Source organism: Paramisgurnus dabryanus, chromosome 4 (assembly GCF_030506205.2).
Source record: "Paramisgurnus dabryanus chromosome 4, PD_genome_1.1, whole genome shotgun sequence".
Lineage (NCBI taxonomy): Eukaryota > Metazoa > Chordata > Actinopteri > Cypriniformes > Cobitidae > Paramisgurnus > Paramisgurnus dabryanus.
In genome coordinates this window covers 5,583,688-5,610,218 of record NC_133340.1, presented here as the reverse complement: position 1 = coordinate 5,610,218, position 26,531 = coordinate 5,583,688, and the positions used below count along the sequence as shown (strand labels likewise).

The 26,531-nt window shown below is 37.9% G+C and overlaps 1 protein-coding gene across 1 annotated transcript in view; it reads right to left on the bottom strand.

The window, feature by feature from the left end:
* Positions 1-26,531, bottom strand: part of ctnna2 (catenin (cadherin-associated protein), alpha 2) — a 565,129-nt gene that overhangs the window by 418,683 nt on the left and 119,915 nt on the right. The gene's annotated exons all lie outside the window — the stretch shown is intronic.

The following is a 26,531-nucleotide window of genomic DNA, read 5'->3' as shown; positions in this document are numbered from 1 at the left end:
CTCCGTAGGGGAATCATACATTAATGTAAAGACAACTGGCCATTTACCTGTATAATTTAATATACGGTTATTTACGTTACCTTTTTCTTAGGGAGAAAGTAAAATTTGGTTTGATGGTCTTGTTGAGGACTAGTGGTGCAACGGATCACAGTTGATCCGTGATCCGTACGGATCACGACCCACGGTTCGGCTCGCATGTGATTCGCGGATTAATACGCAAATTTAAATAGGGAAAGTTTATCATTTGTAAGTGTTATAAAGGTTTGCAAATGTTAACATTCAAGTGATTTTAAACAGTTTAACTGCAAAACGGCGCTAAAGTGATCAGTTTACTTTACGCACAAACGCACGCGTGCGGTTGAATGCGTCCGGTCCAGCTCGAGTCAGACATCATCCTTCAAAGATCAGAACTCTTGATGTTTAAATTTCAGAGAGTTGCGCTACTCTCTCTCATACTGTAGTGTATTAAAATACATTTGGCTAATAGAGCAATGAAAAACAACGTAACGTTTTTATGTGGGACGACTGTAATGCTGCGCCGTCTGTAATTCGCCCTCTGTCTGTGTCTGTGCGCTCGTTTAAGGGGACTCGGTAGTGCACAAACGGAGAGATGCAGTCTGTGCATATTTGGTCTTAAAGAGACAGTAAGCTCAATTGACCTACTTAAGTCTGTGTCATTAATGTTAATCAAAGAACCCAAGACAAAGAGAAAATCACTTCTGAAGCTTTAAAAAAATAATAATTACATTTAATTAATACAATAAATGCAGTGTTATTATTCATTTGATTTCTGTAACTAATGATTTTAGACCTTACTTAATGTGCAACCTTGTTCTTTTTATAAATGTTTGTAATTTCTTGATTTGTTATTAGAATTTTCCCATACTTTTTTTTTGCTGATCCGAAAAATGATCCGATCCGTGCCTCAAAATCTGTAATGTGATCCGAACCGTGAGTTTTGTGATCCGTTGCACCCCTATTGAGGACAGAAACACTGAAAATCCACCATAGGAGCCTCTAGAGCTTTTTAAATTGATCTCAGCGTTTTAAATAAGCTTTACTGCTATGGAGCTAAAGTATGAATAGTACAGAGGGTGTCTGAATCTCTCTAAAGTGCCCTTGCTTTGTTATTTGTATGGTTGTAAAGGGCTTTAAAAGCCTTCTAAATGGCTACTGCATGGCAGTTATCCATACCCTGCTAACTTTTGTCCTCATCACATACTATACAGTATGTGACAGTAACCATTCCCGTTTCAATTGGGGTAACATCCAAAATACAGAAGGATGAATAACAACAAGTTAAAGGCACACCGCGGAACTTTTTGGCCACTAGGGGGTGCTAGACATGTATTTTCACGTCTAGCGCCCCTAGAGGCCACAAGTGCCGCAGCACTGTCACAAAGGAAAAGAAGACAACTCTTTAGGTCACAAAGTGTGCATACCAGCATGTCAAATGAATATGATTCCCCTCCTCATCCTTGAGTTTACACCGGCCCAATATAATTTATCCTCATCCTTCTTTTTATTCTGTCACTCTCCGTTATCTCTTTTTTTAGTCTTCTCCGACAAAACCTTGTTTTTTTTCTTAGTTGCTGCTTCGGCCATGACAAAAACATCAGGAAAATAAATAGTTGCGCTCTCACGTCCAAATTTGAGGAAGTGGAGGAAGTGACGTATAGCGGAAAGCAGATTTTTGTAGTTTTTTGTTTTGTGCTCGGGTTACTACCCGAACCCACAAGTTTAAAAGTACGAGTAAAAGCGATACAGACCCCATCAGGCTATGGTAGACATTACATTCAACCTATTTTTAGTCAATGTATCATCACAAGGGTCTTTAAAATATATTATGAAGGTTGAAAAACTACAAAGTGTCACTTTATCTAGACAAGAAAATACAAACAAAAATGTTTTAATAATAATGCTCATTGTCAGATTATTGCATCTTACTAACATGTTATTTGCAAAGTGTGTTTGTCCAACGCTATCTCACGAGAATTCATAAATTTTTTACAAGTTGGCTAAGTAAGGAATAATTGAAAACAGGGCCATTGAATTATAAGAAAATAATGCACACACAAGGTGCAATGCCGTTACACCGTGGGTGTGCATTATTTTCAAATAATTCAAAGGACGGGAGTCAATTATTCCCCTTATACCACGGTTACCACAAACATTGCTCTGGTGCCTATTTTTAAGACATTTGACCATTATAATATCTGTTTAATCGTTCAGCCATAAGTATTGATATGAACCAAATATTTAGAGTCTGATGTAAAGCATCAAAAGCTAAAACAGGCCCAGATGGTTGCCGTTTGGCAAAGATAAAGAAAAAAAAATCTGGCATTTGCACAAGAAAGCTCATATCTGTTGGCTAACCTAAAACAAGCACCTCTCCTATAGTGTGGCATCTGCGAATGCATCTGTTTCCGAGTGCTGTCCTCTTCGCACGTTGTGCTTTTGTCTGTAAGCTGAAGATAAGGTCAAGTGGGGAGCTATTGTGCCAGCTGAAAAGCACATGTCCAAACCTTAATGCCCTGGCATTACGCATCAGCGGGGCAAAGTGCGAGAGAAAAGATGGATGGCAGATCGGAGCCATCCTGCTCGCTTCCAGTGCAATAAGTGGGACATTAGGCTGTCATTTTGGCTCGAGCCTAGTGCCCATTTTGGCTCAGTTTGTGCACATCTGCATCGTTGAGAGTAAACGTGCATGAGCAGAGGACCTAATGGAGTCATTGAAAGGTTCGAATGCCCTCATCCCAAACCAGCAACACTATCAATATGATGATCGTTCATCTGGGCCGAAAGCCACAGTTGCCGCTGGGCCCGAGCGCGGGGGGTACCCACGGGTGTCGATGTGGACTGGCGGGGGCGCCGATCACCTGCTGCTGCTGCGGAGAGGACGGGTCTTGAGCTCGCCTTTTCATCAACACTTGTACGTTCGAGTGTGTGTTTTCTCTGTTTATTTTTCAGCAGCGACTAACTCGCCTGCTGGGGCGTTGGGAGTAATTACCAGTCCGACTCACCCTAGTCATTAGAATTTATTTATTATCCATCAGAAGAGGGGGAATATAATTAGAAATCACAGGGACACAAACACGTAATTACCATTCAAACACACATCTCCGCGGCAAAGGCCAGAGAAGCTTTATTAATAATTCAGAACGACTTCCTCTAAGCGCCCAGCGCCACGTCAGCTGACAAGCTGTGTCTTCTCAGCTCCTAATGAGGATTATGGGCAGTAAGACACTGGGTTTCTCATGACTAGAATGACCACAAATATGTCCATACTGGAAATGTTGCACACAATGTGCAGACAGAGCACTGCACCTGCATCTCCTCTAGTTTGAACAACGTGTTGAAACAACAAGCAAAAAACACACTCTCTTGATTGTTAATCTGTTTTATCCTTTTATCAATTGCTATTTTTTTTCTATTGCAGGAGGATGGGTAGCTCCGCCCACTGTGGAGTTTCAAGCTGCATTCAGACTAGCAGGGACTAGCAGTAGCAGAGCGTTAACACTTTGAGTCTCATTTCTGGTCTGTTTTGGATGAACTACAGTGATGGACACTACAATTTTGACAATGGGTCGTGTCTTGACTTTTTGACTCGTTTAGAAGCGTCTCTTGACTGCTTCAGAATGGAAGTCAATGGGCCATGCACAAACATGTCATTAAAACAACACCTCACATTCATTTTCAAAACTGTGCTACTCACCGAGTGGTTTGTGGTGTTCGTTGATGATTAAAAACAAATATACCGGTGCAATGTATGATTTCAATCCGTGTTATTTGCTATAGTGGAACTATTTTTTCAGATACCTCACAACCGCGTATATACTTCCACTCTATATTTGAGTCTGAAGCGTCAACACACTCCCGACCACTTGATGGCGACAACCACTTTGCCGTACAAGGACGCTGAACGGAACTCGGTGTCTAGCGTATAGACAGTCACAATCGAGCTCAACTTCAAACCTAAAGCTGGTCACTGAGCCATCAAATATGGGAAAAATTTCTTCTGAGCGAGACCGAGTGAAAAAACTACAACCACATGTAAACAGACCCCTTTTCTGTTTCCGGCGGCGGAGTGATATATCAGCGAGCAATGAGTCTTCCAAGAGAAGTCAATGGAATTTTACAAAAGGCCAAATAAAACACGACAGAAACTGTATTTCGCTACACTACTTGTTTTTAATCATCAACGAACACCACAAACCACTCGGTGAGTAGCACAGTTTTGAAAATGAACGTTAAGTGTTGTTTTAATGACATGTTTGTGCATGGCCCATTGACTTCCATTCTGAAGCAGTCAAGAGACGCTTCTAAACGAGTCAAAAAGTCAAGACACGACCCATTGTAAAAATTTCAGTGTCCATCACTGTAGTTCATCCAAAACAAACCAGAAATGAGACTCAAAGTGTTAAATACCGGAATTATGCTTTAAACAGCTGTCCCTTGTGGTTAAATTGCACTAGTTTAACGTCATTTCAGTTAACGACGAACTTGTTGTTATGACAACTAATTTAGTACCTACTGTCACAGTATGCGATTTCAGACGCTGCCTCATGCTGCGTTCAGGCCAGCCTGGTTTTCAAGCCAGAGGCGTCAAGTTCAAGTGACTTCAATGTTAAGTCAATGTAAAGACGGGTTGACGCGCGTCGCGAATGAGGCGATAAGCGTGGCGCGGTAGATGCAATTCCACCTCAATCGCGCGTCTAGTTCACGCGAATGGCGCAAATTGAACATTGCCATGGGAAACGTGTGAGTTGAATTTTTTTTACTTTGGCGGGAAAACGCGCCGCGTTAACCAATCATGAGCTTGCTCTAATAGTGACGTGATTCCAGACAGCGAGAGGAGTTGCAGAAGCCCCTCCCATGATGCAAATTTTCGCGTGAATGTCTCGATGACTAGAATTTCAAGCGCGGATGAAGCGAGTAAATTGAAAATGTTCAAGCGGCAAATTAGACACGGAAGACCAAATTTGACGCGGCTGGTGTGAACCCATGGTAAGTCGTCCTCACAGCTGCATTAACACAGCTGAATTCATTTTTTTGTGTGATTGACATGTATTGTTTTCTAAATAAAACCTTCATACAATTCTGTGAAAGTATAACCTTGATGTATTTAATACTGACTGAGTAAGGTCACCTCAAAGATTGAAATCAATGTGAAATCGTTGCGTGAAATAAAACTTTGATGCTCCTAATCCCGTAAATCGATTATGAGACTTTGGCCTAGATTTAACAGAGACAGGGTCACATTTGATCATTTTCAAGTTTAAGTAAAAAATACATGTGATAGCAAACCTAGAAAGTATTGAGCTTTTTACTATACACAAATTATTAAATCAGAGTTGATGATAAATTACAAATGTAAATGCAATTAAATCACAAACATTCATTTAAATGACCAAATGCAGCACCATTTGATGAAAAACCATACTAAAAAAAAATCACACACTGTTTTCAATGTTTCTAAATGTTAAATCAGCAGAAATATATATAATAATTACCTAATGTATCGCCCTACCCCAACAGTAACAAATCACATAGCAATTCTGCTTTTATTGCCACAAGGCATGTTCAACGTCGCTTGAGACCAGAGAGAGTAAATTGGATAAAGAGAAAACCGTAGTAGAGGAGAAAAGATACCTCAAGAGAGTATCTTATAAGACTATAGAAGTGATGGAGTAAAATACAATTACATGCAAAAGAGGTCATTACCAACCAAGGTATGATTTAGTGAATCCGGTTTGTAAGTCAAATCCCCCGACTTTAACAGCCTTAAAAAATCTCTTTACCTCTCAAAGCTATGATGTTATATTTCAATGGTCTACAAGTAACCATACTACAGTAAATATAAAACAACAACATCCATCCACCACTGCTATACACTTAAATCTGGATAAACATGTCATTTTAAAACCCAACCTCATGCTTTGAACTATCAAGTGAAATGTCAGTTTGTATGTACAAAACATACCGAAAATGTGACAAAAGCAATTGCACTCATACTCATACTCATACTGCATTTAGTAAAGGCATTCCTGGGTGATGATGATGATGAGATAAACAGACACATAGCAATAATTGAAAACCCAGAGTGTGCAGAGAAACTGAAATCATTTGAATATGAATAGACCCTTCTTTTCATTCTCTGACTTTCAGAAATGTGAGGGGTGGCGATAACCTTACTGCCTTAAAACTGCCTCCCGCTGCACCTGTGTCCCAAATACAGCAATGATAACTGAATAAAGCCTCTCAATAGCTCCATCGCTCAACAGACTCAACAACAGAGAGCAAATCGGCACAATGACCGAACAATGACGCACGCACTCGCAATATAGACGCACTCGCACCTGTTACTCGTTGACTTTGTGAACCTATTCCACGATTTCCCGAGTTCATGAGCTATTGAAATTTCAATGTTCATTCTTTGCTAACATAAAACGGGGTCATTTCATGAGAAATTTAATTTTCTTTTATGTGCTTTATATAAAAGAGTCCAATGTACTACAAGAACAAAATGAAAATGTTCTCGTTACTTTAAAAATGAAGCAAAAAATCAGCTCATTTTAAAATCGTTAGATTTTGGATTATCCATAAAACTATATGACCTGTTTCAGTGCAAGAAAATAATAATCAGGAAATATAACAATGTAAATAAATCGATTTTTAATTGATTATTAATTATTATTCACTTGAAAAGCACCCCCATTCTAGCACAAACCATGAAAAGATCTACTTTCGCTAAAAGGGTTGTTTTTTAATAAACCATTTAGAGTATAACCAGAATCCTTACAGATCATTAGAAAGAAGACACTTTGACATTCTTTTACAGGTTTCAAAATTATTTTAAGTTAAAAAGCAAAAAAGTTAGAGAGGCTGAAGTACATTGGAATGAAACATATTTTGCATAACATCTTTTTTATTACTAAAAACCTTAATGATAAATATGTCTGTGAAACCTAGAAATGCAATGATGCCAAAGGCACAAGTCTAAAGAAGTTATGTTTAACGTTTAAGGTCAATAGGCCCAAAAATGAGGTTCTTGCGAGGGTTTTTGTAAGACTAGTGCCTTTTCTAAGTGCCAGTCAGCCCCAAAATGAAAGTCTTTGTTTACATTCATACACATTCGTTCTTATTATTATTTATCCTTATGTTAGCATATAAAATGCAGTTTCCACACTCGAAAATAAAACATCACACAAAGATCGTTGGATTCGTCATCTAATTGGCTACAAGTTCATCATTATTTTCCAAGAAGTCATTGGAGGAACGAGCGCGTCAAATGACGTCACGATTTTTGACAGCGCTGTTTGGATATTATGTATTATATTCCCACCTACTTTTAAAAAACAAAGTCTGAACCCGGGTTTATGTGTTTAGCGGAACCTAAAGTGTAATCTCATATACAGTGTTATGACATAAATAGTCCTCAGATTGTATATTCTATTCTATTACGTATGCGAAACTAAGACGTTAATGCGAAATCTGATGTAAACAACAGACTATATATCTATATGTCATGGATTTTGCGCATTTGTGGACCAAAATGGTCATTTGATGTATTCTATTAGATGGTTTTCATGGGTTATTCACACATCTGAAACAGACTGGATTCGAATCGCGATCGTTATATCAACTCAAAACTAAGAAGGCCTGTTTATATTTTGCACGTTGTCATCTGGACTCCTGTCACAAAATACTACATTAATGATGCTAGAGCATCCACTCATTAGTGTGCGTTGAAAGTTTAAATTCGCAATCAAATTTAGAATATAGTGTTGTTGTTGTTGTTGTTTTTTTTTTTTTTTTACAAATTACTTATCTGTGAGCTTCATTATTAAAAAAGGCATGTGCCCTCATTATCAAAATCGCAAATCTCCTCCACCTCAAAACGATCTCCCTTTACATCCAGTCATGGGGTATGGCGGGTGGGTGGAGCCTGGGAAAGATCGCAGCAATTAGCAAATAGCAACATCAATCAACTACCCATTCAATTATCCATTGACAAATTCATTTTTTTTTTTCATTTCAGAAGCCATTTCACTCAGATATGTGTCACGGTTGGGAAAATAAGACATTTGCTCCTTCTATTTCATTGTGACTTTAATATAAGGTGATACAGTTACACTAAATCCATTACACATACATGTGTATGTTCCAGAATAGTAACAAAATGCAATTCTTGTATGCACAATATCAACAGCATATTTCACCTTAGGCATACAGAAACTATAACCAAAGGGCTTTTTATTAGTGGTGTACCAGAGGAGACACAACTAAGTCCTGTAGTTTGATGTGAAGGACACCACAGTCAGAAGATATTGATCCACATTAGCCTGTTCCCTGTTTAATATTGACTTTGATCCTGCAGCATAAGGCCTGGGGGGAGACTGAGAGCGAGTCAGCGGATCTTTAGATCACATGCCGGCACTCATCTGTCAGCTGGCTGGTGAAAGACACGATAACCTGGTAATGTTACATTTATGAACATGCGGCACCTGGATGCATGCCACACGCTGAGAGACCTGGAGGGGGAATGGACTGTTTTTTGTTTTTGCAATACCGGCTGTTTCTTTGAGCGTAATCACGCTATCAAATGCAAGGGTGAATGGGTCACCTACTCGGAAAAGTTTACGCCCCCTTAACCACAAACTTGAGACCCATGCAAGCCCAGAGAGCAACACCTCTCCAAGCACATCTTTTAAATGCTGACCCATAAGTTCACCTTTGTGTTAGAAGAACGTATCTGTGGATGATGATGAAAAGCTTGCCAATTGTCTTGGCAGCTGTCTAGATCATTTACATAACTTCTAATTGAACTGCTAGGGCAACAACTACCTGCAAAGCTCATATATAGCAGCCAAAAGTTAAGTGAGTGAAGCCTGTGGCAGGAGACCTCGTGCGAAACGCCAGCAACAACAATTAAATATAAGCAAAACTTTAAAAAATAGATGAAGGTAACATTTGTATTCATCTCAAAGGCATGTGCATGGCTCGATCCACCATCTTTGTTGAAGGGACTACTGAAACGTTTAATGCAATCACAATAATGTTTATTAAACTTAAATTCTTCTTTGGCATGACCTTCCTCAGTTTATAATAAAGATACCAAGGTTATATTTTCACAGAATGTTCTTTACATTATGTAGGATGACTTACAACAGTAAATCACAAGATAAAGAAGCTTTTTGCTGCCAGATGGTGTAGTTATGACATTCACCAGCAAGGGCCAACAGGGCCATGCATACCAGCCAAGCTCTGACCTCATGAATATAAAGATTTTTGTGGAGGTGCCGATCTGAAGAATCCGGTCAGGTCAAAAAAAGTGTGTACTGTAGAAAGAGCCAATGGGAGAACAGAGTCCAACATGGGTTCCTCAGTGTATTAAGCTGAGTTTGACAGCTATGAAGAAAAGAAGGATGTGTTGTTTGTGAACTCGAGAGACGGGTGTTGCTTGGGGAATGACAACTTGATGATTTGGGCTTGCTCTGTGTCATTGTGAAGGAAAAGCAATAAAACTAGTGTTGGCCCAAAGACAGTGTCCACGTTTGGACACACTCTTACATGTTACGATGTGTCACCGTTGGACAGATAGACAGGTCGACAGATATAGACAGAGATATAGTCAGGGAGGATATTGGTCTCACGCCTTTGCAAGAAACAAAGAAAAGTGATTTCTGAGTGTTGGAATTTTCAATCCCAGAAGTCTTAGAGACTATATTCAGGGCTACAACTTGAACTTATATGAACCCGTGGGGGGTGAACGAAATCAATAGCTATCAATATGCAGGGCGTGTTTCAATAAATGTGACTCATATTGCATCTGAAAAGAGATATAAAGGCAACCGAGGTGCCATTTATACATCAAAAAAAGAAATCAAGAGGAGATGAGGTCATTTCATGTTATGCCACATGATGAGATGACACTTTGAGAGAAGTGTAGTCAATGGCATATATACTGCCAATCCCCGCAGAATCCAATAATACGCTCCTACTGTTACCATAAAGACGCCAACCTACCTTTCGACTGAAAAGTGTAAATCAATTCTTATTTTATTCGACATGAAGCTCAAAAATGGTAGACCTTTTATAAATTCCTCTACTACATACACACGCGCTTTGAGGACATTGAGATTTCCGCTGCGACTCCAGGGTGCATGATGTTTTGCATTGCTTTAGTCATCGGTGGGGAAAGAGCTTAGCGAAAAGGAGAAGCCGTGCTGTTAATCTCTATTCCCGATTTTGTCTACCATCCCAGGGGGGCCGCACACGAGTTCCTGAAAAAACTCCTTTACCTTGGCTGGTGAAAAGTTCACAGGAAGACGTCAGACACGGGCCAAGAAAAAAACCCGCAAGGCTCCGTGTTCGTACCCGTCTCAGTTCAATGGTCTGATGCAAGCGGGTGCATTGGCTTCCTGTAATTCTTACAGAAATGACCTTGATTTTAAGACAAGGCAGCGTGAAGGAAAAGATCTGAGCAGCTTCATGCAAAGGCCTTGAGAACATAGCGTTACCACAGATATCCATTGCATGCTAATGAGCGTGCGACCAAGAGCCGTGTCACAAGCTCAAGGTTACAATGTCCACTCGGAAAATAATGACATACTCAAGGAGCGAATCGTGCAGATTTTACCCAAGAGGCACGGCGAGGACGGATAAAATCCATCTCACACTGAATAAAATCATGGGCGATTCTGGGATCTCAGGTCAGATGCGGGTCAGCTGTCTCACTGAAAATATCCATTTCATGAAGATCTAAATGTGAACCCAGTCATTCATGTCTAAAGTGAATGAAAACCTGCAGGTCGTAAAAAGTGGTGTCAAAATATTGGTAAACGCAACCTGGCAGACCTGCCGCTGTCTGTAATGTTGTTCACTTTAATGAAACAACAATATTGACAAGTAAAAAAAGAAAAGCCTCTCGGCTATAGTAACTTTAATAAGCCCTCTACAATCGAACATGAACGCAGTTTGGCCTGAGGGATAAAAACAAGAAACTGTTCAGCTCCTTTTAATTATATGTGTGAGCCCGAGTCAAAATCCCACCGCATGGAATCGATATTCATGTATTATATTAAAGATTATAAGAAGAATATGCAAATAATGTGACCAAGTGTAAATCTAATAACATACAGACTTAATTTAAATTTTAAAGTAAAAAATTTGGTGGATGCTTTTATTCAAATGAATTCAAGACATGCATTTTTATCAGTATGTGTGATCCAGGGGCATCAAACACACGACCTTTTGTGCTCCTAATGCAATGCTCGACCAATTAAGGTACAAGACCACTGTCTGAATGGAAGATTGAGGGTCACTAGAGCTCAAAAATGAAAAATATGTCTTTATTTACACCCCTTTATGTTGTTCTGATTGTAAGCACACATTGACTATGGATACTATTGAAGTCGATGGGTACCGTCAACTGTGTGCTAACAATCATTCATCGATTTTTTGTTTGTTTGTGTTCAACAATAAAAAACACTCATACATTGTCCTAATATGAAAAAATCATATAAAAAATCATTTTGGGGGTAAACTATCACTTTAAACGAATTGCCAATTAAGAAAAGAAACAAAAACAGCAGCAGGACGCTTTGAACATACTTCCGCCGACAAATGTATATTTATTAACATTTCACACAATGTATGCTTGACATTAGTAAGCATAAGCAAGCCTCTGGTTTCTTTGTGAAGCATCATCCTTTTGAACAGCAGTTGGAGGGAGCCGGTCTCAAAGAAGAACCGTTTTTCTCTCACCTGCGTGGGAACAGCATGAGATAAGACAGCCATAATAGATGAATGCTGGGGGGTCAGCATCCAAACCTCTTATTAACAATATTCAGCATCAGTAGAGTCGTTCAGTCCAAAATGGCTTCCTCTTCAGGGGGCCTTTTGCCTATTGTAGCACAATATGCGACGGAAATGCTCAAAGCTATTTCTCTTTAGAAAATGAACTCCAATTGATACAGATTTATTTGTGTCTGTCAAACAACATAAGAGTGCATGGGGGAAAGAATAAAGTTTTTTTTTTTAGGATAATATTTTATTAAACTTGTGTTCACAAGTTCGCATCAAAATAGGGTAATGAGAACCCAGAGTACTCCTCCATCTTTACTGGGATTGATGTACCAGCTGAGAGTGACCCTACAGTCACTTTAGCTACAAAAGTGAGCGACACCAACCGTCACGCACTCGCTTGATGGGCGTTCCTTGGCTAGTATCTAAAAGCGCTATCAAAAGTCACTTTAGAGGTATTGTTAAGTCACAAGAACTGTGTTTTTGAATTTAAAAGTATTTATTAGAAATATGCATTTTCCGCCATCATGAATTATTTCCTCAGACTCGGCCACAGACCTACGTCACGCTGCCCCCTTCACTCCGGTTGGCAGTCGCTTTGTCGCATCGCTCAGCATTTGCATAAAATAGCCTGCTTGTCTATTTTGGCTCCACCTTGCTCGCGCAGCGGCTAGCTCGTCGCTTGTCACTGGCAAACGGCCACTCCCATTGAAAATGAATGGTAGCCTGTCGCTCTGTCTCTTGTAGCTGATGTGACTGGGGGGTCAGGTGATGGGTGGAGGAAGTATGCTGCAAAAACTGTCTGGCGATGGAGGTGAGGGACGGTTATATAGAGAGACATCTTCCCGCTAATTGGTTGGATTACATGACCATGCTCCATTAACTAAGTTAAAAGAATATTTCACCTTTCATTAAAAAAATCCCAATATTTACTCACTCCCATGTCATCCAAAATGTTTATGTCTTTCTTTGTTTAGTCGAGAAAAAAAGTAAGTTTTTTGAGGAAAACATTCAATGCCATTTAAAACTGCAGTTTCAACACAGTTTCAAAGGGATCTAAATGACCAAGGCATAAGGGTCTTATCTAGCAAAATGATCGTCATTTTCAGCAAAACAATAAATAAAAAATATGTACTTTAAAACCACAACTTTACGTCCTGCACTAGCCATGTGAGGCACCAGCGCGACCACGCATGTCATCGCGTCGAAAGGTCACGCATGACGTATGCGAAACTACCGCTCCGGTGTTTACAAGTGTGAAGAAATACAGTAGGACCGTTCCAACATTGCTATATGTGGAATGCTACAAATTAATGTTTTGTGTCAGTTTTTTTGTTTAAATGCTCCACAAGTCAAAATTTCACATATGTAACGCGTGACCTTTTGACGTGATAACGTAATACGCAAGGTCGCACGGCTAGTGCAAGATGAGAAGTTGTAGTTTTAAAGTGCATATTTTTTATTCTTATTGCCAAAAATTACTACCGTTTCGCTAGATAAGACCCTTATGCCTCGGTTGGAATTGTTTAGAGCCCTTTGAAGCTACGTTGAAACTGCAATTTTAAACTGCATTGAAATAAATTTGTTGGGGTCCAATAAAATCTATTCAATTGAGAAAAATCCTAGAATGTTTTCCTAAAAAAAAAAAAAAAAAAAAATTTGACTGAAAAAGAAAGACATAAAAGTCTTGGATGACATGGGGCTAAATAAATTATATTTTATATTTTTTATTAAAGTGGAATAATCCTTTAAAGAAACTTAATTTAGTGTAACATTTAGAAGCGAGAGGCAAATTTGTGAACCAGAACCTTGACTGTGTTTCTAGCACAACATACCCATTTTTTTTTTTTTTTTTTTTTTTATAAATATGCTTGCCTTGATTTTGAGCCAAAACAAATTTAGTTTATTTGCAAAGCAAAATTGCAGAAGATATATTTTCTGAAAATAGGCCATAAATTAAGTTTCTTCTGCTTACCCCACTGGCAAACATCTTGTTTCAAGCATAATTCTAAAAAAAATTACTGAGGTTTATTCTCAAAACAGGAAAAATGGACTGTAGGTGTTTGTGGGCGTTCTGTCTGAAGCCGAGACATTTCATAAATCCTCCTGCGATTTATGTGCGCACGTAGCACAGTCAAGCTTAGCCTAACTTACTGTGCTGTAGCTGAGACAGCAACCTGCTAACCGCACTGCCGATGCAATTGTGACTATTTCTAACGTCTGTTATTTAGAGAACCATAATATTGAAGGCTGAGATAAAGGGTTTGGTGCTCATTGGCCTATGAATTGCTAAAGATTCGCATGCATACACATAGAGAGAGACAGATATTGATTTTGGGTAGCCGGCTGGGCTGTTTTGCAAAAATTAAAAGGCCAAAAGCAGAGGCACACAGTAGTAAGCCTGTGTCTGCATAATCCACCCTAATCCTAAAGTCTGCACACTTGGGTCCTAAAAAATTAGGTATTTGAAACTTTTTAAAGATCAAAAGGTAAACAAAAGAGGGATTTCTATTAGAATTCTGTGTATTTACAGTATATATTCAAGCCTTTTACAGCCTATACTGACTTTAGACGCATTCGATGGCAGGGTGCATAAAAAGGATCCTTGGTAATGCTAAGTCATTGTAAGTCATTTCTACAAAATATAGAGAGAGCAGAAAAATAGAGGAATCACAGAGGCCGGGCGAGATAAAAAGAGGGTGTGACTACAGAGACAACAGATTGATATAGCAATTACCTCAAACCTCATTCAACTGCAACGAATACATTTCCATATATTAGCCTTTCTGCTACTTGTGCACTTGTATGTGCGCATGCTTGCTGTGCATATCATGACTAAGGTTCACATAAATTGTCATGTACACATGTTGAAACTACAACATTACTTGAACTGTTGAACTTGAGCGGGATTTAGTGTCCAACTAAGCAGATACTATTAAGTACTGTTCACACAGGACTGTCAGATATCAGAAGTTAAAGGCGCTCTAAGCGAATAATGTGCGACGTCACTTCCTGTTGATGTTTGAACTGTTTTCAAACAGACAGAGCGTAGCTAACTCCTCCCCCTCCCCCTCCCTTCCGTGCTTTCATGAACGCGCCCAACCCCCACCCCCAAATGCTTCTTGTCGTTTATTGGCTGGAATACTTTGTTTCGTTTTGTGCTGCTAGGTTTGGCCATTTGTTGATATTGCCGTTTGTGAAGCCTGGGCTGTCTACAGAGATCGCGTTTTTTTACAGTTTGATCAGCGGACAGGCAGCAAGCAGATAGTGAGGAGATGTTTCCGGTATGTAACAAAAAATGTTTTATGGTCTAAAACGCTTCAATTCGCTTAGAGCACCTTTAATGCATTATATATAAGCTTTATTGCGTAAATCTTGAGTTAAGTTGCATCAAATTATGTTTAACCCATCCTCAAGTCAAATGTGTCTTCATCTTATTTAAAGGTTACATAAAATGTGAACTAAGCTGCTTATAAAAGTATAGTTATGTTGTTTCTGTAGGTCTGTCAAATGTATAGGACCTTTAAATCACATCAGTCAAAAGTACACGTGTCTATTAAAAGCACAGTGAAGACCTACATGCAGACACTTTTAACTAAAACAATTTAAAGTGCATTTAAGTCTTGTGTGATCCCTGGGAATGAAACCAAAAACCTTTTTCGCTGCTAATGCAATGGTCTACCAATTGTGTAGGTGGGTGCGTACAGGAAACAAGCACACACACACAGCCACGCATGCAAGCATATGACATTTTGTACAGGTAGCCTAGTAGTCAATCTTTAGTAAAACTTCACTTATTGCTAATCATGCTATGCTAATCAGGAAACATTCATTCTAGCCAGCCACGTTAGCCTGTTTGGATTTTATTTTATTTTTTTCTATTTTCTGTGTTGACATATGATGATTTAAGGAGCACAGCAGGCTCATCTGACATGCCCCATTGGTGGTTTGTCAGGTGTGAGAGCTAATTTGACAAGTGTTTGTGTTACACATCAATCTAACAGCAGGAGACCCTCTGACACAGGAAGTGACATGCGCTTAGGTCATGAGATGAGGCAGTTTTTGATGATGCAATCAAGCTCTGAACTACAGTATCTATTTACGTGAATGAACTAACAAAAAAGAAAAACACACACGTAAACATAAAAAATTCACATTTTAGAATCTTTGATACATGCATGGTTTTATGTATGTTTAACAATTAAGACAAAATGAGCACATTATACTTCCACCTAAGTTTTCATTCATACTTCTGCAATTACACATGCAGACTGCTAATAGGCAGTATCCACGCGTGTAACCCACAGTAGCAGTGCAACAGCTGAAGAAGAAGTAACTTTGCCTGTAAACCCATAGATATGTATAATAAAGGCTATTGCTGAGTCCCAATTCGCCTACTTATACTACGACCTAAAAGTATGTACTGTTTTTGTGAGGAAAACGTACATACTTTTGAGTGTGTAGCAAAAGAGTATGCACGTTCTGGGACATACTTCGATGACGTCATGCAACATGGACGAAAAAGTGGTTGCCTAGTTACGCACACCACGACTGTTAAAAATATTTCACTTATGTCCAATATAATTTTATTTACTATTCCCATCTTTTTGTCTCATCGTTTTTTTTCACAATACATTTTACAATTAGCCCTTAGAGTGTGCATTGATCTGCACTTCGAATTCTAACCGGAAATAGTAGACCATCCGGGTATCTTTGGGATACTCATTTCAACATACTACGATTTGGGACATACTAATTCTAGTTTGGAATACTATTTAGGACGGATAGTATGCGAATTGGGACTCAGCATAGATGTGTTACGGCGGAGTCTCTTACGTCATCACCTGGCGGCCATCTTGCCACAGGCAGCTCGCTCACTCATAGCATTGTGTTTTAATGGTGCATGTACTTTTAAATGACCATAAGTTTCTACTGATTTTCTAATGGTTTGGTTTCTTTCGAACATTATTAATGTGGCTTTAATTCTGGATCCTTTAAAATGTTTCAATTTTTTTTTTTTTGTATAAGTATGCAGTGTCATAGGTACATCTTTAATGTTTATAACAAACCAAACTGTTTGAAAATCAGGAATTATGCAAGTTATGGTCATTTAAAAGTACATGCACCAAAAAACACAATGCTACGAGTGAGCAAGCGCCCTGTGGTAAGATGGCCGCCAAATGCGGACGTTCCACTCAATTGGCCGAGACATCTAGCCTTTATTATACATATCTATTTGTAAACTTATTAAAGAAGCAGCAACAGCTTGTGTATGATTTGAGAAGACAGCAGTGATGGAGGTAAGTAAACAGAGCCTTTTGTTGCAGTCTGAGGTAAATACTCCTCAACTTGGCCCATTTTTAGGCGGAAATGTCTGTGAAGAAATGTGATTTTTTTTCTCCTGATTGGAGGGGATCTAGCGGACCAATCATAGCACTTACGGCCCGTGTAGAACAGGTGCGTTGCTTAATCTTTGGCGAGGGGTGCTTCAGGCTACACACAGCCTACACATAGCCTATATGGTGGAGCTGGCGTAGATCCTATGCGGGACTACAAATTAGGCTTTATATTTAACTGCATTGTTTTCGAATTCTGAATGTTTAGTTGTTTGATAACAAACTGATAAAATGATTGAAAAAAACTGTAAAAGGCATTATATTGCTCGTATTGCTGTATTTTATTATTATGTAACAATTTCTTATATTTTGTTAGGCTACTATTAGATTAGTTTGTTTTCAATAATTGCATGAGGCTTACAAAGTGTTTCTTAAATGATGGCTTAATGGCATTGTTTTGATGTAACATTTATATAAATATTTAGCTTTTAAAAGTTTTTGTGAGTGTTTGGCTGATGTTCAGTGAAAAGTAATCATGTTTTTGTTTTTTTGTTTTTAAATCTTTGTTAGGATGCATGCTGGTCTACATGCATATACCGTACATGACATGAGAAAAGGGGGCCCAGAATTCTGTAGCTACGGCCCTGACTAAGATACACACATACAATTGACTGTGGCTTCAAAAATAGACTGAACTGACTGGGATACAGTAACAATGACGGAGGAAAGCTTTGAGCACATCTTAAGACTCAAGCAAGTCTGCAATGTGACTGTGGAACTGAATGACGTGACAGAAACAACATGAAACATTTTCAGATAGTGATGAACTCTGCCGTGGTGCAACACTGCCCCCTGCTGTTTACTATACAAAATGTGAAATTACACCAGAAGTGAACACGAAAAAAGAAGCAGATCCCCTCATTACTTTATTTAAATACGATTCTGCGAAAATGTTTAGGGTTTTAAGTTTTATAAAAAAGTTATATGTCAAAATATCTACAAATTAAATGTCTTGCTTTGTAGTTAAATTATTTTTGTATATGCTCTATACTTTATGTGTAAGATGTTATTTGTTTATCACATTCAGAGTGTCTAATGTTCTTACACAAGTTTTGTTCTTTTTTTAATAATCTCTTTTTATATTGCACACAAGTCAAGTGGTATAGGAAACCAGCTCTGATGTATTCATAAGTATGTGCAATCCATTACATTTTCACAACATGACAACACAGCATCACAGGACACCTTTGATGAGAACACTGCATTTCCAATTATCTTAAGACAAACAACATAAACTAATAATGTCAAAAGCAATAATAGAAGCAGTTGCACTATCAATCAAAACCGCAGCCCATCATCTCTCCTACTGCACTAATGAGAAAACAAAACAGGCACTTTACTAGAAAGAAACCTACGTGCTCCAGATGCCGATTGGTTTTTAGGACAACAAACAGAGGTGTGCTGGATAAATAAATAGCTGTATATATAGAATCCTATTGTTTCTTTGACACATCTGGGTGGTCAAAAATTGCACACTACATCAAGCACAATACAGATGCATCTAGAGATCAAAAGACAGATCCTGCTATGTGTGTGTGTATTTTTAAGCCAGTATGTACAGTGGTGTGAATTTTTTTTTTTTTTTTTTTTTTTTTTGCATGTTTCAGATCATCAAATGCATTTAAATATTTATTAAATATAAACCAATATGCAGTTTTTAAATGAAGGTTTTTATTATGAAGAAAAAACAATCCAAACCCACATGGCCCTGTGTGAAAAAGTGTTTGCCCCCTAAACCTAATAACTGGTTGGGCCACCCTTAGCAGCAACAACTGCAATCAAGCATTTGCGATAACTTGCAATGAGTCTGTTACAGCGCTGTGGAGGAATTTTGGTCCATTCATCTTTGCAGAACTGTTGTAATTCAGCCACATTGGAGGGTTTTCGAGCATGAACCACTTTTTTATAGGATTGAGGTCAGGACTTTGACTACGCCACTCCAAAGTCATTTGGTTTTTCTTCAGCCATTCAGAAGTGGACTTGCTGGTGTGTTTTGGATCTTTGTCCTGCTGCAGAACCCACGTTCACTTCAGCTTGTAGTCACAAACAGATGGCCAGATATTGTCCTTCAGGATTTTTTGGTAGACAGCAAAATTCATGGTTTCGTTTACTACTGCACTACTTCCTGAACTTCAGCCAGCTCCTTGTTTCCTGTCCGCCATTATTGGACAAACTGATTAAAAGTGTGCCTGACCTCAGTAGTCACAAACAAACTGATTAATCCAGGTGTGCCTGACCTCAGTAGTCACAACAACAATAATCAGACACACCTGGATTAATCAGTTTGTCCAATAATGGCAGACAGGAAACAAGGAGTTGGCTTAAGTTCAGGACGTAGTGCAGCTGGGCATAAAGCCTATAATCGTGTGGAAATAATCAAGCACTTTTTTACACAGGGCAATGCGTGTTTGGATTTAGTTTTCCCTTCATAAAAAAATGGAACATTCATTTAAACTGCATGCTGTGTTTACTTCTGTTATCTTAGATTAATATTTCAATTTGTTTGGTGATCAGAAACATTAAAGTGTGACAAACATGCAAAAAAATGTAAAATCAGGAAGGGGGGCAACACTTTTTGACATTTTTATACATCCTGATCAAACATGAGCTTTATCAGCGCTGTTGCCCTTTCAACACACATTACTGGCTGATTTATTGTCTTCATAAAATCATCCTACATAATGTGAATTACATATAACCTTGATATTTTTAATATTGATGGAGAAAGGTCATGTCAAAGATTTAAATCAATGTAAAATCAATGATGCTCCTAATTTTATCATTAGATTATGAGACTTAAATTTCACAAACATGTTCACAAATGACAATTTTTTTTGTATCTTATTAAAGTATTTTGGCGCTTACTATTAAAAGCATCCAGACTGATTATTGACTACAGCAGTGTTTTCCAACCAGGGTCACGAGGTCCAAGGGGGGGCCTCAGCAAATTTCCAAGGGGGCCTCAAGATGACTTAAAATTATAAAGAATTGATCAAAACAAGCATTAAAATAAGCTAAAACAAGCAAAAATCAAGATGTTCCCTTTTTTGGCCATTTTAGTAGCGAATATACATCTGTCTAGTCATTCCAAGTTCTATTTAATTTAATGTAGAAAGAAATTGAGCAAGGGGATGAGATTATTTCAAATATAAAATCACAGAGCATCAGTCAGTCCTGATAAAAAAAACAATTTGGGATTTTGAAACCAGAAAAAAAAACAATCTAATTTGTGTGCAGTGTCAACAAAACCACTTAGATGTGCAACTTCAACAAAACACATTTTAAAAACATCCCAGTGGTGCATCTGGCAAAGTGTATATTACATATTCATATCTGTCTAGACACAAGTCAATTTCACAAAAGCTGTAAATACTGCTACACAAACTGAGAAACTGGTTTACTTGCTCTCAAAAGAGTTCAGAGCCAAATTATGCATCGCTCTGTTTGGAGACTCAAATGAGATTAAGGCATTTGAGCTCAGCATCAACAAACAGAGATTACACCTTCCATCTCTGTCATTTATTCACTCGATTCGCTTTTGTCTGAACAAGACACAAGCTACAAGTTAAGCTTTATTAAAACAGAAAATAAACAACTCATTTCTCATTGTTTTTAAATTGCATATACAGTACAGTATGCACTTTCAAGACATTGCACAAGTGCACTGTTTATAGTATAGCTACATATAGCAAACAATATATTTGAAACTTTCACCTTCCACTATCCGAAAGAAAAGCTGTGACCAATGTTTATACGGCACTTTTTATACTATATTAAACATTTACCACTGACTTTTACTGTAAAGCTGCATTTATCATATAAAGCACTATATAATAAAGGTGACTTAAAGGATTAGTCCATTTTCTTAAAAAAAAAAAAAACATCCAGATAATTTACTCACCACCATGTCATCCAAAACGTTGATGTCTTTCTTTGTTTAGTTGAGAAGAAATTATGTATTTTGAGGAAAACATTCCAGGATTTTTCTCATTTTAATGGACTTTAATGGACCCCAACACTTAACACTTAACTCAACACTTAAAAGTTTTTTTTTCAAAGAGTTTCAACGAGATCCCAAACGAGGCTAAGCGTCCTATCTAGCGAAATGATTGTCATTTTTGACAAGAAAAATATGCACTTTTAAAGCACAGCTTCTCATCTATCTCCGGTCCTGTGATGCGCCAGCGCGACCTCACACAATTCGTCATCACGTCAAGAGGTCACGGATGACGTATGCGAAACTATGCGCCAGTGTTTACAAGTATGAAGAAAAAGGACCGTTCCGCCGTTGTTGTATGTCAAATGATACTAATTCATGTCTTTGTGTCAGTTTATAGTTTGAAATGGTCCGCAAATGTGCGTTTCATATATGTAACACGTGACCTTTCAACGTCATTACGTAATTACATGAGGTCGCGCTGGCGCATCACAGGACAGGAGATAACGAGAAGTTGTGGTTTAAAAGTGCATAATTAAATTTTTACTTGTCAAAAATGACAACCGTTTCGCTAGATAAGACGCTTATGCTTTGTTTGGGATCGTTTAGAGTCCTTTAAACTCTGTTGAAAAAAACAGTTAAGTGTTGAGTTAAGTGTTAAGTGTTGGGGTCTATTAAAGTCCATTAAAATGAGAAAAATCCTGGAATGTTTTCCTCAAAAAACATATTTTTTTCTCGACTGAACAAAGAAAGACATCAGCATTTTGGATGACATGGTGGTGAGTAAATTATCTGGATTTTTTTTAAGAAAATGGACTAATCCTTTAACTTGAAACTAGCGTGATAGTAATTTTCTGTGTCTATCTTGATTTCTGTTCAATGTAAAGTGTTAAATCTGGACATTCCCATACAGCAGGGGTCGGCAAGTAACTTTGGCCGCGGGCCAATATTTTTTTTTAGCCAGTAGATGGCGGGCCAGCTGCTGTTCCCACACTTACGTGTCTTATTTTGAATTAGCCTAGCCTAGATTAAAAAAAAACGGATGAAGGAATGATACACGGGGCCATTTTTGTAAACTGTTATTGTAAAATAAAAGTAGTATTTGATAAAAAAAAGATAAAAAAACGGACTTCAAAATAATCCGACGGGCCAGAAAATATGACCCCTGCCATACAGTATCTGCAAGGACACCAAAATGGAGCCGATAACAATGAAATATCCGCACACAGGAATTACACATAACCAGACGTTCATCTATCAAAACCACAGTCTTTAACTATACTATTTTGTAGCTCACATTTCTTCTATAAATACAAAGTTATAATGATGATTCCTTTCGCATTTAAGAGCATGTCCAAATGTTTTTCTAATAAAATGCTCTGCATTTAAAGTTGTCCTTACTGTAATGCAACGTCTAATAGCATAATCAAATCATGGTTCATGACTGTGATGTGCTGTACTTTTAAATTGAAAGCAATTGGCCATTTACAAAAAAATACAACGACAAATCCTTTGGATATAAAGTTTCCCCATACCAACTTTCTATTTCAATAGGAAATGAATCACCATAAGAAAACTGTGTCACCAAGCCATTCACGAAATCTCAAACATCAAAACATGTTTACGCTGTCAACCCTCCCGTTTTTCCCGGGATTCTCCCGTATTTTAACATTCTATCCCATCATTAGTCTTAGAGGCTGTTTACACTTGGCATTAACATGCATTTTCGTCGATCGGATCACAAGTGGACGACGTTAATGCCAGGTGTAAACGGTGTTCAAAACGTTTTGAACGCGTCCACTTTCGACCACTTTCAACCACATCCAGAGGTAGTCGAAACCACTTTCGATCGGATCGCTTTGGAGTTGCGGAACACATATGTGGTTGAATGTGTTCGAACAGCCACACGCGACCGCCTTCTCTCCGCCCATTTATCTAATCTGAGGTATTAAACACAAGTCTTACGTCTTTTTTGACTTCTGGCGTGAACATACGGTGAACAGCGCTATTTTTAGCCTATCATTGATAAAACTAAAGCGGAGGATCTCCGTAGTTTCGTTTTGAAAGCGTGTGAAAGTTGCGCGATCCTTTTCAATTGCGCTGAAAATTCAGAGAAAGCTCTTACATACACACATACAAAACTCTGTGCAGCATGTTTACTTGCTAAACAAGCAGTGGACTCCGACATAACATTAGTTTGCGTCCATATAAACTCATAATTACTCCCGCTCACAGTATTCAGGACAGATGCGGTCGGAAGTGGACAAAAGAGACAGATTTAAATACCAGGTGTAAATGTAATGTGTTTCTCTCGTCCATTTGTGATCCGATCGATGAAAACAGTCATTTTGCACATCAAGAAAGTGCATCCTAATTTAAGAATTTGTAGATATTTGTACTGAAAACAAGACAAAAATATCAAGTAAGTCTTTTTTTTTGCAGAAAGGGGTTCAGGGATCGCTTATTTTCAAATCCCCATGTTGACAGGTATAGTTTACATTGTTTTGTAATCAGATATAATGGCTCCAGCAACAATCTCTGCACGTCACCAGAAGACCTACTGGTTTAAAATGCCGACATCTTCTCACAAAAACAAACAGACCTCACCCAGCAACCAGTAAGACTGAGCATCAAAACTGAACATTCCCCTGTATAAGTGCGTGTTTTCTCAAAGATGTAAATTTTCTGTCAGACCATCACAGACTTCTACTGGAATCCATATTTACGCTTATAAAAGTGTGAAAGCGTGAGGTTAGCTGTGTCTCCAAGCTTCATGACGAATGCAGGAGGCCTGGGAAACTGAGACTCATTAGTGTAACTTTGCCAAGATTCACACATTGCCAGATGTGATTCTTCACAACTCATATGCATCATTTATACGCAGTCTGATGCCGGCCAGTAAGCGTGAACACATCGGTTTACACTCTTTGTTACCTACAAGACCTACAAGTTTTTTTTAAGCAGAGGGTCTGTTATTTCATTTGATACTGTATATGGTATGTTTATATATTTAAAAAAGAACTTTTTCTGGAAGGCATTTTGCTGGCGGGAAAAGAGTTAGAGGGCCAGTGATTTTACATGCATGCTTATATTTCATCATACATGTTTTATTAACTAGGCTTTTCGTTATTATTAATAATGTGGGGAGAATTTATGCCAGTATATAACAAACAATATGTTACCTTGGACCACAAAACCAGCTGCAAGTCGCAGAAGTATTTCTACAAAAAGCCAAAAATGGGATTGCATGGGTCAAAAGTTTCTTTTATGCCAAAATTATTAGTATATTATGTAAAGACCATGATTATATTTTGTAAATTACCATAAATATATCAAAGCATTATTTTTGTGAGTTGATGCAGCAAAATCACAAACGAAATTGGCCAGAAACTTACCTACAACCTTGCTCTCGTTGCTACTTGCTCTTGGGGATTTCCCATTTAAGTTTATTTTTTATGTAAAATTCAATTAGTCCACAACATCAGTAAAGCAGTAAGCCAGAAGAAAGTGATAAAACAAACCATTTCATTAGTAACATGCCTTGGTAGGGACTTCTTTGGTGATTTTCTCAACATTTAGATTTTCAAATCGTTGTATCTTAGCCAAATAGTGGCTTATCCTGACAAACATAACATTAATGGAAAGCTTATTGATGTAGCAAATAAATGACCAGTATGACTGGTTTTGTGGCACAGGGTCACATATGATATCGGCCATCACAGATAGTAAGTGTTAATGTACAGCAAAGAGGAAACGATGGACTTGTGGCCAAGATTTAGATTTTTTTAAGCCAAAGTGAGATGTTTTGCACAACCTTGTTTGAAAAAGATATGCCCTTAAAAACATGAATAACCTAAATTGGTCATATTTTGATTAATAATCTACAAAATAATCTGTACAAAATAATGGTTTGTGAAGTTTGTGTTTTAAACAGGAAAAAAAGAAAGTATTCCTAAGGCTATGGTTATTCTCTATAACACAGCCTTATTTGTGCTAGTACTTCAGTCATTTTCAGGATTAAAAATAGAAATGCTTACAAAACAAATCTTATTGCATTTACTGATGAGATTAGATGAGATTGTATTAAATTTAGACAGAACAGTAATGAGCTGCTTATTCCCCACTCATATTTAATATTTAGTGCAAGTTATGTTTTATAACTTGGCCAGTGTGTTCCTAAACTTTTCTTGTACTGAGTGTACTTTGCATACATCCGCAAGGCGCATATGCACTATGAGTGTGTTTACAAAGATTTGTAATCATAAAAACAATGACTCACTCAAAAGTTCAAATTTAAGATGTACCCTAATCGTCATGGCAGCAGCTTGAGGTGGCTTTTATGTAAATGTCACATATTTTATTACAGCATTAAACAACATTAGAAGCATTAGAGGAAACCCTGCTAGAAAAACATTTTCAAAGTGATTTTCAAAGTGGTTCAAATCAGCTCAACCAATTAAGATGATGTACCAGCTGTGATACACCCATGACAGTGCATGTGAACAGTGCAAGTGACATAGGATGCATATCTGTACATAATGCACATACATTATATGACTTATTGACAATGCCCATAACAATACTTAAGCCAACTATATTCAGCTAAAAACAAAGAAAAAACATCTCATCTATTTCTTTCTCAGTGTAATCCTCTTACAGTTATTGAAACTGTTATTACCTCTTTAGGATAGATATAAACACATACCTAGGGTCTTTTGCAACTCTCATTCATTTTTTAGTAAAGTTGGACCTCCACATTAGTATTACTCAACTGAATTATTATCAACAATATAACAAAATATATAATAATTTGTAGAACAATATATGTTTTCTAATTAATTTCCTGTAAAACATTTATAGGGTTGCTAGAGACATGAGGTAAGTGAATTTTTTTTGTCATAGTGACTGACATGATTTGATGAAAATAATACAATGCTCCGTGTGTGTGCTCATAATGGGTTAAATAAAGAGGTCACACTTCAAGAATGGGATACCATATTTGACAATCATGTCACTTTTACTAAATGCCATTTAGCAAATTATTCAGACTGGGTAAATATAGCATAAAAAGTATATTTATGAATTTTCAGATTGTGAAACTGACCAATAGGTGTACTTGATATGCACCAGCCCTGCCTGTCATTCACTGTGACTATAAAGTACTCGTCTGTTCCTGCAACAGTGCCCTTTTAACCACTAGATGGCAGCCTCACTATATTTTCTAAACACTTACAAGGCCAAGGACACTATTTAACATCTTAATCTTGATGTTAGAAACAGCTGTGCATATACAGTAACAGAGACCAAATAAATACAATAGTGTGAAGGGCAATCTACATATGTTGTATGTGTGTGCGTTCCTTTATAATGTTCGAATCGCTAAAACACAC